The sequence below is a fragment of the Castanea sativa genome, chromosome 11 (genome assembly GCF_040712315.1).
Source record: "Castanea sativa cultivar Marrone di Chiusa Pesio chromosome 11, ASM4071231v1".
Classification (NCBI taxonomy): domain Eukaryota; kingdom Viridiplantae; phylum Streptophyta; class Magnoliopsida; order Fagales; family Fagaceae; genus Castanea; species Castanea sativa.
In genome coordinates, this window is record NC_134023.1 from 37629906 (window position 1) to 37638526 (window position 8621).

The window sequence follows — 8621 nt, forward strand, 5'->3', positions numbered from 1 at the left end:
ACAACTGACATTGATTTAAGGGCATCTTTGTAAGTATGTGTTTCCACGTTCTTACCATGTCAAATACTTGGTCTTTCATTGCACCACATCAAGCAATGAGGGATCGCATACCATGTGTTGGGTGAATTAGGACTGGCCATTTTTTTAATATATTTTTTAAAAATTCAGTAGTGTGGGCATGGGAGGAAACCTTGCCGCTTTTACTTCAAAGTAGTTTTTTTCATGATAAATTTTAATCAATCTCATGCTCAGGTTCATGGACAGGAGAATCATCAAATACAGGTTTCTTTTCAATGTGTTGATAGTAGAAGCTTCTTTACTATTCTATTTTCTGTAGGTTATTTACAGCTGCTAACAACGATGATATCTCCACAGCTATACGGTTCATCAATAAGGCAAGGCCGTGGATTACATTGATGTTCATTGGCTGGGAATATGGTGCAAATGTGTTGACAAAGTACTTGGCAGAAGCTGTAGAGAATACATCGCTTACAGTTGCCATGTGCATAGACAATCCATTTTACTTAGAGGAGGCTACAAGGTCCTCTCCTTATCACATGGCCATTGATCAGAAGCTCACTGGTGGACTGATAGATATTCTAAGATCTAATAAGGTTGGGGATTGCTTTCAATCTTCAGTCTATTTTGGTTCAAATGCTTTATGCCCCTCCATTCTAGCATTGTTTTAATGTTGAACAAATATAATCATTGATGTTGTATGCTTTGAATTGTGTTAGCCGCCATTTAAGTATAATAACTTATGCTTAATTTTTTTTTAATTAGGAATAACTTATGTTTAATGTCTACTTATCTTCTAGGAACTATTTCAAGGAAAAGCAAAAGGTTTCGACGTGGAGAAGGCTTTATTGGCAAAGTTTGTTTGTGGTTTTGAAAAGGCAATATCTATGGTATCTTAGCACAAGAGACGTGGTTGGGAATGTGAAGATTTCGGTTCTCTTTATACTGGTCAAACTTATCTAACTTTAATTCCATCATGCTTTAATTTTTGTTCAAGATTAGATTAGTCATGTCCTGCATCTATTTACTGTTTATAAATCTTCCTATAGATACTCTGTTTATTTCAACAATTCTTGGCCTTTTTTGGTTAAAAAAAAATCAGTCAAAAGAGATGGTTTACTATAACTTATTTTGGAGCCGTGCTAAAATTTCCCATGATAAAACTAATACACACGAAACCCCCAAATCAAAAACCATAGCCCCTTCTTACCAAAAAAAAAAGAAGAAGAAGAAGAAAACCATAGCTTCTCATCCGTTTCTGTCTTCGGTCTCTATGCTTCGCCTTTGGTGCGCCTTCTCCTTTGTCTCTGCTCCTAACAATGGTAAGCAATTAAAAGTAAATAGATAGATTTGTTTTCTCTTTGTTTCACCTTCAATTCAATTGACAACCAATTTCCTATTGGTTTTTTGTGAGCTTTGTAGAATTGGGATTGAAGGAGCAAAATCAAGATACCGTGGATGTCCTCTTTTGATTCAAATTCATAAAAGCTTTCTTACTCTCTCTCTCTCCATGTGGTGTGAGGTCAAATATTTGCTTTCTTTATTCTATTTTTAAAATTTTAAATACTGTATCTATATGTTCTCTCTTTTCATATTTCCCTTTTTATCTTCAATTAACCCTCTTTGTTTGTTTGTTTATTAGTTTTTCAAGAGATTGCTTTACAACTCTGTGTTAATTTGTGATAAGTAATTTGTGTTAATTTGGAATTCTTGCAGGTTATGTGTGTTAATTTACAACTCTGTGTGAATTCTTTAATTCTTATGAGTTCCAGTTGGTAGAGCATTGCTTTTTAGTTATGAGGGATATAACATTTTTGTTTCTTAGAATGTACTGAATTCCTTGGCAGAAGGATTTGCTTGCGTGGCCCCCTACCCATGATTGGTTGCCTAAAAGAACTGTATGTATCATGGTATGTTTCTTATGAAAGTAGTTGCATTAGATTTTTCTTAACAATGATTTATGAACATTATGTGTCATGTTAAGTTTATGTTGCATGATACTTTTTAAAATATGCAAATTTATGATTGTTAAAGCACTGTTAAATGCTCACGTCTCTTAACAATTATTTTTGAAGCAGACATCATATTCAAGGGGATTTACCGTCCAATGTAGAAACGAAAGGAGAGCAAAGCCTTCCATTGTGTATTTGAGCAATGGAAAAAACAAGTTCTTCAAGGTGTTGCTTTGAAAATAAGGTTGCGATCATTATTGCAAAAATTGGTTTGTCTTATAACCCCAGTTATTTCTTTACATTTGGTTGAAGTTTGCATACAGAATGCTATATATATGCTCTAACTTGATTTCAATATTATAAAACTAGGAATTAGACAATGCATTGTCTTTTATTTGAGAATGGAAATTGATTTGACATAAAAGATCTAATAATCTAATACAGAACACTTAGCTTTTGAAGTAATTATAGCTTAGATTGTGAAAATTAGTTGGATATGTGGATTTAGATGGATGTGTTTGGCAGATTGTCACTTGAAGATATAATTTATAAAAAATTATAACACCAATTATTCTTTAATTTTATGTAGGCTTTGAGGTTGATTAAAATGCAAAGAAATTCAGTGGCCATTTGCCAATTATTTCACTATAAGGGACATTTGGATCCTCTAAAAGGGGGTGCACTTAATAAGGCTATGTAGGACACTGCCCATGAAAATGTCTCTTCTATTGTTTTGAGTTTTGTTATTGCATTTACATTGCTGCCAAATATGTGTTGATGGACTTAATGGTTGTGTCTTTAATTTATTTAACAATGGATTTGAAATATATATTAATAACAATTTATAGAATTCAATGTTTTATGTTTAATAAATATATGATGTACTCTTCTATATAATACAAATATGTTGTATTATGTTCTTTCTCTACTCTTTTTGAGTCATAGCAAAAGAATTTGACATTGGTAACTATATTCTATTTGTTTATTATGAAAATAAGGTTGCAATCATTATTGCAATTTGTTTATTTGTTTATTCACAGTATATATGTAACTATAAAAATAATTTCATTGCCAATGGGCCTATGGTAGTGGTATTAATCTTTTCCGCATGTATGTATTTTTATGGAGTTAATATACAGGATTTCTTTGTCCCTTATTTGATTTTATAATTTTTTATTGGACACAAGCACATTAATTACTAGGTTTGACAATGTTTAATATTTGAATTAATGAAGATTTTATGTTATGTTTGGGTCTTCTCCATTTAGTTGTATTATTTGATTAGTGAGTTTTGAGACATTCTGATTTAGTGCAACAAATGATAACTGCAATATTTTTTTTTCTTTTTAATGAATCACGTGCATCGCATGGGTTAGTGACTAATCTAATCTAATCTAATCTAATCTAATACTATATATAAAAGCAGAAGCCTTTTAAGGAGGTGCTGTCACATTAGGAAAAAAGGCCAATTAAAAATCTGCCACGTTGACAATAAAAAAGCTGCAAAAACCGATCGTTAAACCGTTTCACTACTCTTAAAATAGTGAAAATAGTGAAAAGGAATTATAGTTTCACTAAAACACTATCTAAAAACTCAAACCCAAACACTGCATCGGTTCAGTATCCTTTAATCTATAAAATGTTCAAAAACGATTTCCAAACCCATACCTAGACAATCTGTTAAACAGAGAAGGCGCAGAGTAGAGAAAGCATAAAAGTCTGAGAAATCTGTCCGCCAATTGCGTCGAGACGTAAGACAATACAGGCTTCTGCAAAGATACAGAGATAGAGAGACAAAGTTCCTAAGTCGCCAAAAGAGAAATATCTAACCCTGCCATCAACATCAGTTTTTTCCACCATCGTCCGTTCACTCGACAAATGCAATCCACCGGAACCATAGACAGATGCAATCCGTAAGCACACAAAACCGTAGGCACACAATCAAGTATCATCAACACCGAGATCGACCTTAGATCTGGTAAAGTTTTTTTATTCTTTCTTTCTAAGATTTGGGTATGACATATGACTTAATTTTGGGTATTTTGGTTGGATTGGTTTATATTAAAGTATTTGAATTTTCAGTTTTGTTTTGATTTTTTCACCAACAAGCCCTTTTCAATTATGTTTTCTTTACAGAAATTACAACAACAAAAGAAAATAGTTTTGGTTTCTCACTATGAAGAAATGGAGTTTAAACATTTGTATATGTAACTAACCTTGAAGGTATTTTTGGGATCCTATTAGAATAGGATTTAACGTTTTGCTGCTATATATTTTTTGTTTCCAATTTTATTTTAGGCTATTTGTTCGTTTGTGGAGATTTAGTTTTGATATTCTGTTTTTTATGGATATATTTAAGTATAGAGGATTTCCTCTTTGCAGTCATGGAAGAATGAATAGGCCATTTTGGGGAAGGTTGATACGGTAGATGTGGGTGAGGTTATTTTACGGGTTTATTTATCCATTCTTTTATATGGATATAGATTTTTCTTATCTGTGCTTGCTTGGTAATTAATTGCTTAGTTACATTATTTAAACAATTTCTTTTACACCAATATAATAAAATTTAATATTGAATTATTATAATCATTAATAATGGCATGTATGGGAAATATTGGTAGTTGTTTCACAAATTAGATGAATGATTATCTACAATAGACACCTTGAAAACCACTGGGTCAATATTGAAATTGATGTGAGTTTATCCCACAAATGTTTGAGTGAGTTGATGCAATTATAAACTCATAATTTCTGTTAATGGGTATATAGAGATCAATAGATTTCCAATTATTATGACTTTGTGATTATAAATTGAAAACAATGACTAATTGGAAAATAATTACTCATTGGCAAATTACCACTCACATTATATCACCAAATTATCAATCACCAAATTTCCTAATATTAAGAGAATACCACTATTTGTTCAGTATGTTAACCCATCAAGCCATAAACTGTTTAATAATAATTTTTATTCATTTATTAGCCAAGTTTGTTCATCATCATGAGTTACTAGCAGTATCTGTTAATTATAATTACTCATTATTCATCTAATGGCCACCCATCTAGATACCATGGATGATCTCATCTAATTATCTTATGAGCTATTATTCATAACATAAACCTATCTATGTTATATTATACAGACTAATAAGGCCTTCCCCATTAAATAATGAACAAACTGTGCTTAATGATGGTCATCAGCTTTAAATGTAGATTACCTATGTACCCTCTAAATTACATAAGACTCTTTGAAAATGAGTAATCCATTGAAATATGTGTTGGTACTTAATTTATATGATACTAAGGCCAGATTTGTTGATCAATAATGGGTACAGGCAAATCTTCATAATTTTCTAACCAAATTCTTTTCACAATTTTTTTAATGGCATGACAATTAGAATGTTGATTGTTTGTTTATTTTTATAAAACTCAATTCCTTTGGAATACCAGGTCTTACTCATGTTATCCTTTTATAACATTTGGTCTGATTGGCTTATGATGATACTATGATAGTAACGTGAGAATTTAATAGTAAATTGTTGTCTTGATGCTAAGCAAAAAAGTGAAGTTACTAGATCTGATTTTTATTTTATATAAATTGATAGAGTTTATGTTTGTTTGAACTTGGATCAGCTGAAGGTTTTTTCACTAATTCAGTTTGTTGTGTATGTGCTATACTCAATTTTCTTTACTGAATTTAATGTGAAAAAAATGTTTACTTACTTTGACATTGATTTGACTTAATTTAGATTCAATTTATTTTCCATTTTTTAAATTACGCAATCTTTGTTGTGAAGTATCATATTGTCTGGGTTTTTATTCCCATCAAATTACATTTCAAGGTTTGCTGTGGCTTGAGCCACATATTTTAAGGAAGTCAAACACTTTGGTGAGAGTTCTTTTGTGTGTGTCCTTAGTATGTTTAATTCTTTGGTTGATTTATTGATTCTTTCCCTTGATGTGCTATATCATAATAGGTTGTTGGTTGTTGCATCTTCATCATGATCACAAGGTGAAGATAGAGATTACCTTTTCAATAGCTATTTGTCTTCGTCATTATCACAAGATGAAGATAAACTTCTTTTGTTTTGCTAAACCTCATCTTGCTTGACAAACCTTATATTTTTCTATTTGTACCACATATATTTATCTTACTTCCTGAATTTATTCTACTACTCGCTTGTATATGTCTCTTGATTTTTTATGATATAATTTTTATGTTAAGTTGATCATAATAGCTATTTTAGAAATGTAATGATATAATGTTTTTGCAATTTAAGTCTAATTTTTGTAATTAAAGTTTAACATTGGTTTATTTGATCCCGCGCATTGCGCGGGTCAAATGCTAGTAATAACTATTAGTCAAAACATTTGACTTTTTGTTGACCACTTCTCATTATGTCACGTGGCTACATAAATTTTGCCACACGCCTACATTTAAAAACCAAACAGTTGTGTTTTCTCGTTTTATAGAATAAGAGGATTTAGCTTACATTCAATTTTTTTTTTTTTTTTTTTTGAGAAACCTTACATCTAGTTAAAAGTTAACAGGGTATCTCCTTTTCTTTTAGTAAAACTAGCGTTTGACCCGCGCAATGTGCGGGATCAAATAAACCAATGTTAAACTTTAATTACAAAAATTAGACTTAAATTGCAAAAACATTATATCATTACATATATAATTACCATCTCTTGAAACCTTGATTTCCAAATTTGAGTCCCATTTTGAAATTGGTCATCCATGACAAATTTTGCTAAACTAGATGCCAACATGCAAGTCATACATAAATTCATTAGTTAATGAGAAAATCAAGCAATATAAATATATTTTAAGAATTTAAACTTATCAACGGTATATGCTAATTCTTTCTTCTTATTTTTTTACCTAAATTGAAATTTACCTAAGTCAAATTTGTCATTTAAAAAGTTAAATTTCCTTTTTAGTCACATCTTTCATGTGTGACATATACAATTTAGTCAAATACTCATCTAATTTAATTTCATTTGAATTATGGACATGATTTATGGAGCCCAAAGCAACAACTAACAAGTGCTCAATTAACAAGTGCAGGTCAATCTCAATTATAGAAAGTATCCCATACTAGTAACATACATGTAAGGGCTCATTAATATTGAAAACAGCGACAATTTGGCTCTAATAATTTTGGAAATCCATAATGCATAAGTAAAATTTTTTTTTTTTCTTTCAACATAACATTAGAAATTGGAGAATGTCTTTTCTCTAGGTCTCCTATGGAACCCTAGAGGTGAAAATAGGGCTTGCCACTAGGCAAACATCTCTCTCCTTTTCAACGGTAGAAACTAGTTTTCTGGCTTTTATTCACTGCTATCATCATGGATTATATCGCAAACAAGTGCGCAGGTCTACGTTTGTTGGAAAGAGAAGAAAGTGAGGTGGATTTGACACCACCAGTGATGGAAACAGGGTATGTCTTGGCCGGAAAATTCTGTATGAAAGGACGGGTGGGTCTAGAATCAGTGGCAAGGGTGCTGAAATCAATTTGGCGAATTGAGAAGAACTTTGAAGTTTGTGACATGGGTGAAAACAAGGTCCTTTTCCAGTTTAAGGATGAGAAAGATTTAGATAGAGTCCTCTTGCTAAGCCCCTGGTCTTTTGACAAATATCTTGTGGTTCTCCATAAACTCGGTGTGGGGGAAGCAGCAAACAAATTACTGTCAAGATATGTGCCTTTTAAATCCTATTGTATGATGCTATGTATGACATTATGTTATGATTAATAAAGTTGTTTTATTATTATCTAAAATAATGGTAACATGAATGTTTGGACATTATCATATAGTCCATGAGATACATAGTATGTGATTTAGTCACAGAAGATATAAATCACAAGTTTTTTGTAAACTCAAAATTTTAGTTTGTAGTCGGTGATGAAATTGAGCATTTCTTCTGCGAAGATTATAACATATCAACTAAGATTATTTGTTTTGATCATGGAAGTAGAGACTTCTAGTTGATATGTTGATATATTTTAAGAGTTAAGACATATTGAACTTGACTGCTGTGAGATTTATTATTCTCCTAACGATTATCAAATGAATAATAAATCTCATGACTTCTATTTACATCAACTCTTAATCCTGAGAGAATTATGAACCAGATCATGAAGTGTAGGTTGCTTTGATATATCAGGAGTGAGATCTAAAGTCACGATCAAAACCTCAATATGTTGGACAGCCGCATTTAATGTTGAAGGAACATATATTCTCAAAATAGAATTCAAAATCTCTTAACGGAGATATAAAATATTCCCTTGATTTAAGTTTAATGAATTTGGTTATTCAGAGTGTTAGGCCTAACCACTTTAGTAAGAAGTTACTAAAATATATATTTATGAAATTGGATTTCATAAATATATGATGAATAACTTAAAAGATTAAACCGAGTACTCAAGGATTAAGATGTAGTAATCTTCAAAGTGGCAGTCAACATTCATGAATTTATATTACTACGAATATTTTAATGAAGGGATTGCATGTATAATAAAATCTTGAGATATAATTTATTAATAAGACCTAAAGTGCAATTATATTTATATAGTGGTATTAAATATAATTAATAGTAACTTTGGACTTGTCAAGAGTTGACAGATAAGCCCAAGGCCCATT

General features: G+C 31.1%; 1 long non-coding RNA gene across 1 annotated transcript; it reads left to right on the forward strand.

The window, feature by feature from the left end:
* Nucleotides 1–1204: 1204 nt before the first annotated feature.
* On the forward strand, nt 1205–7838 carry LOC142614982 (uncharacterized). Its single transcript, XR_012840623.1, has 5 exons — nt 1205–1340; nt 1441–1540; nt 1735–1928; nt 2097–3948; nt 5771–7838. It is a non-coding gene; the product is annotated as an uncharacterized LOC142614982 (long non-coding RNA).
* Nucleotides 7839–8621: the final 783 nt, after the last annotated feature.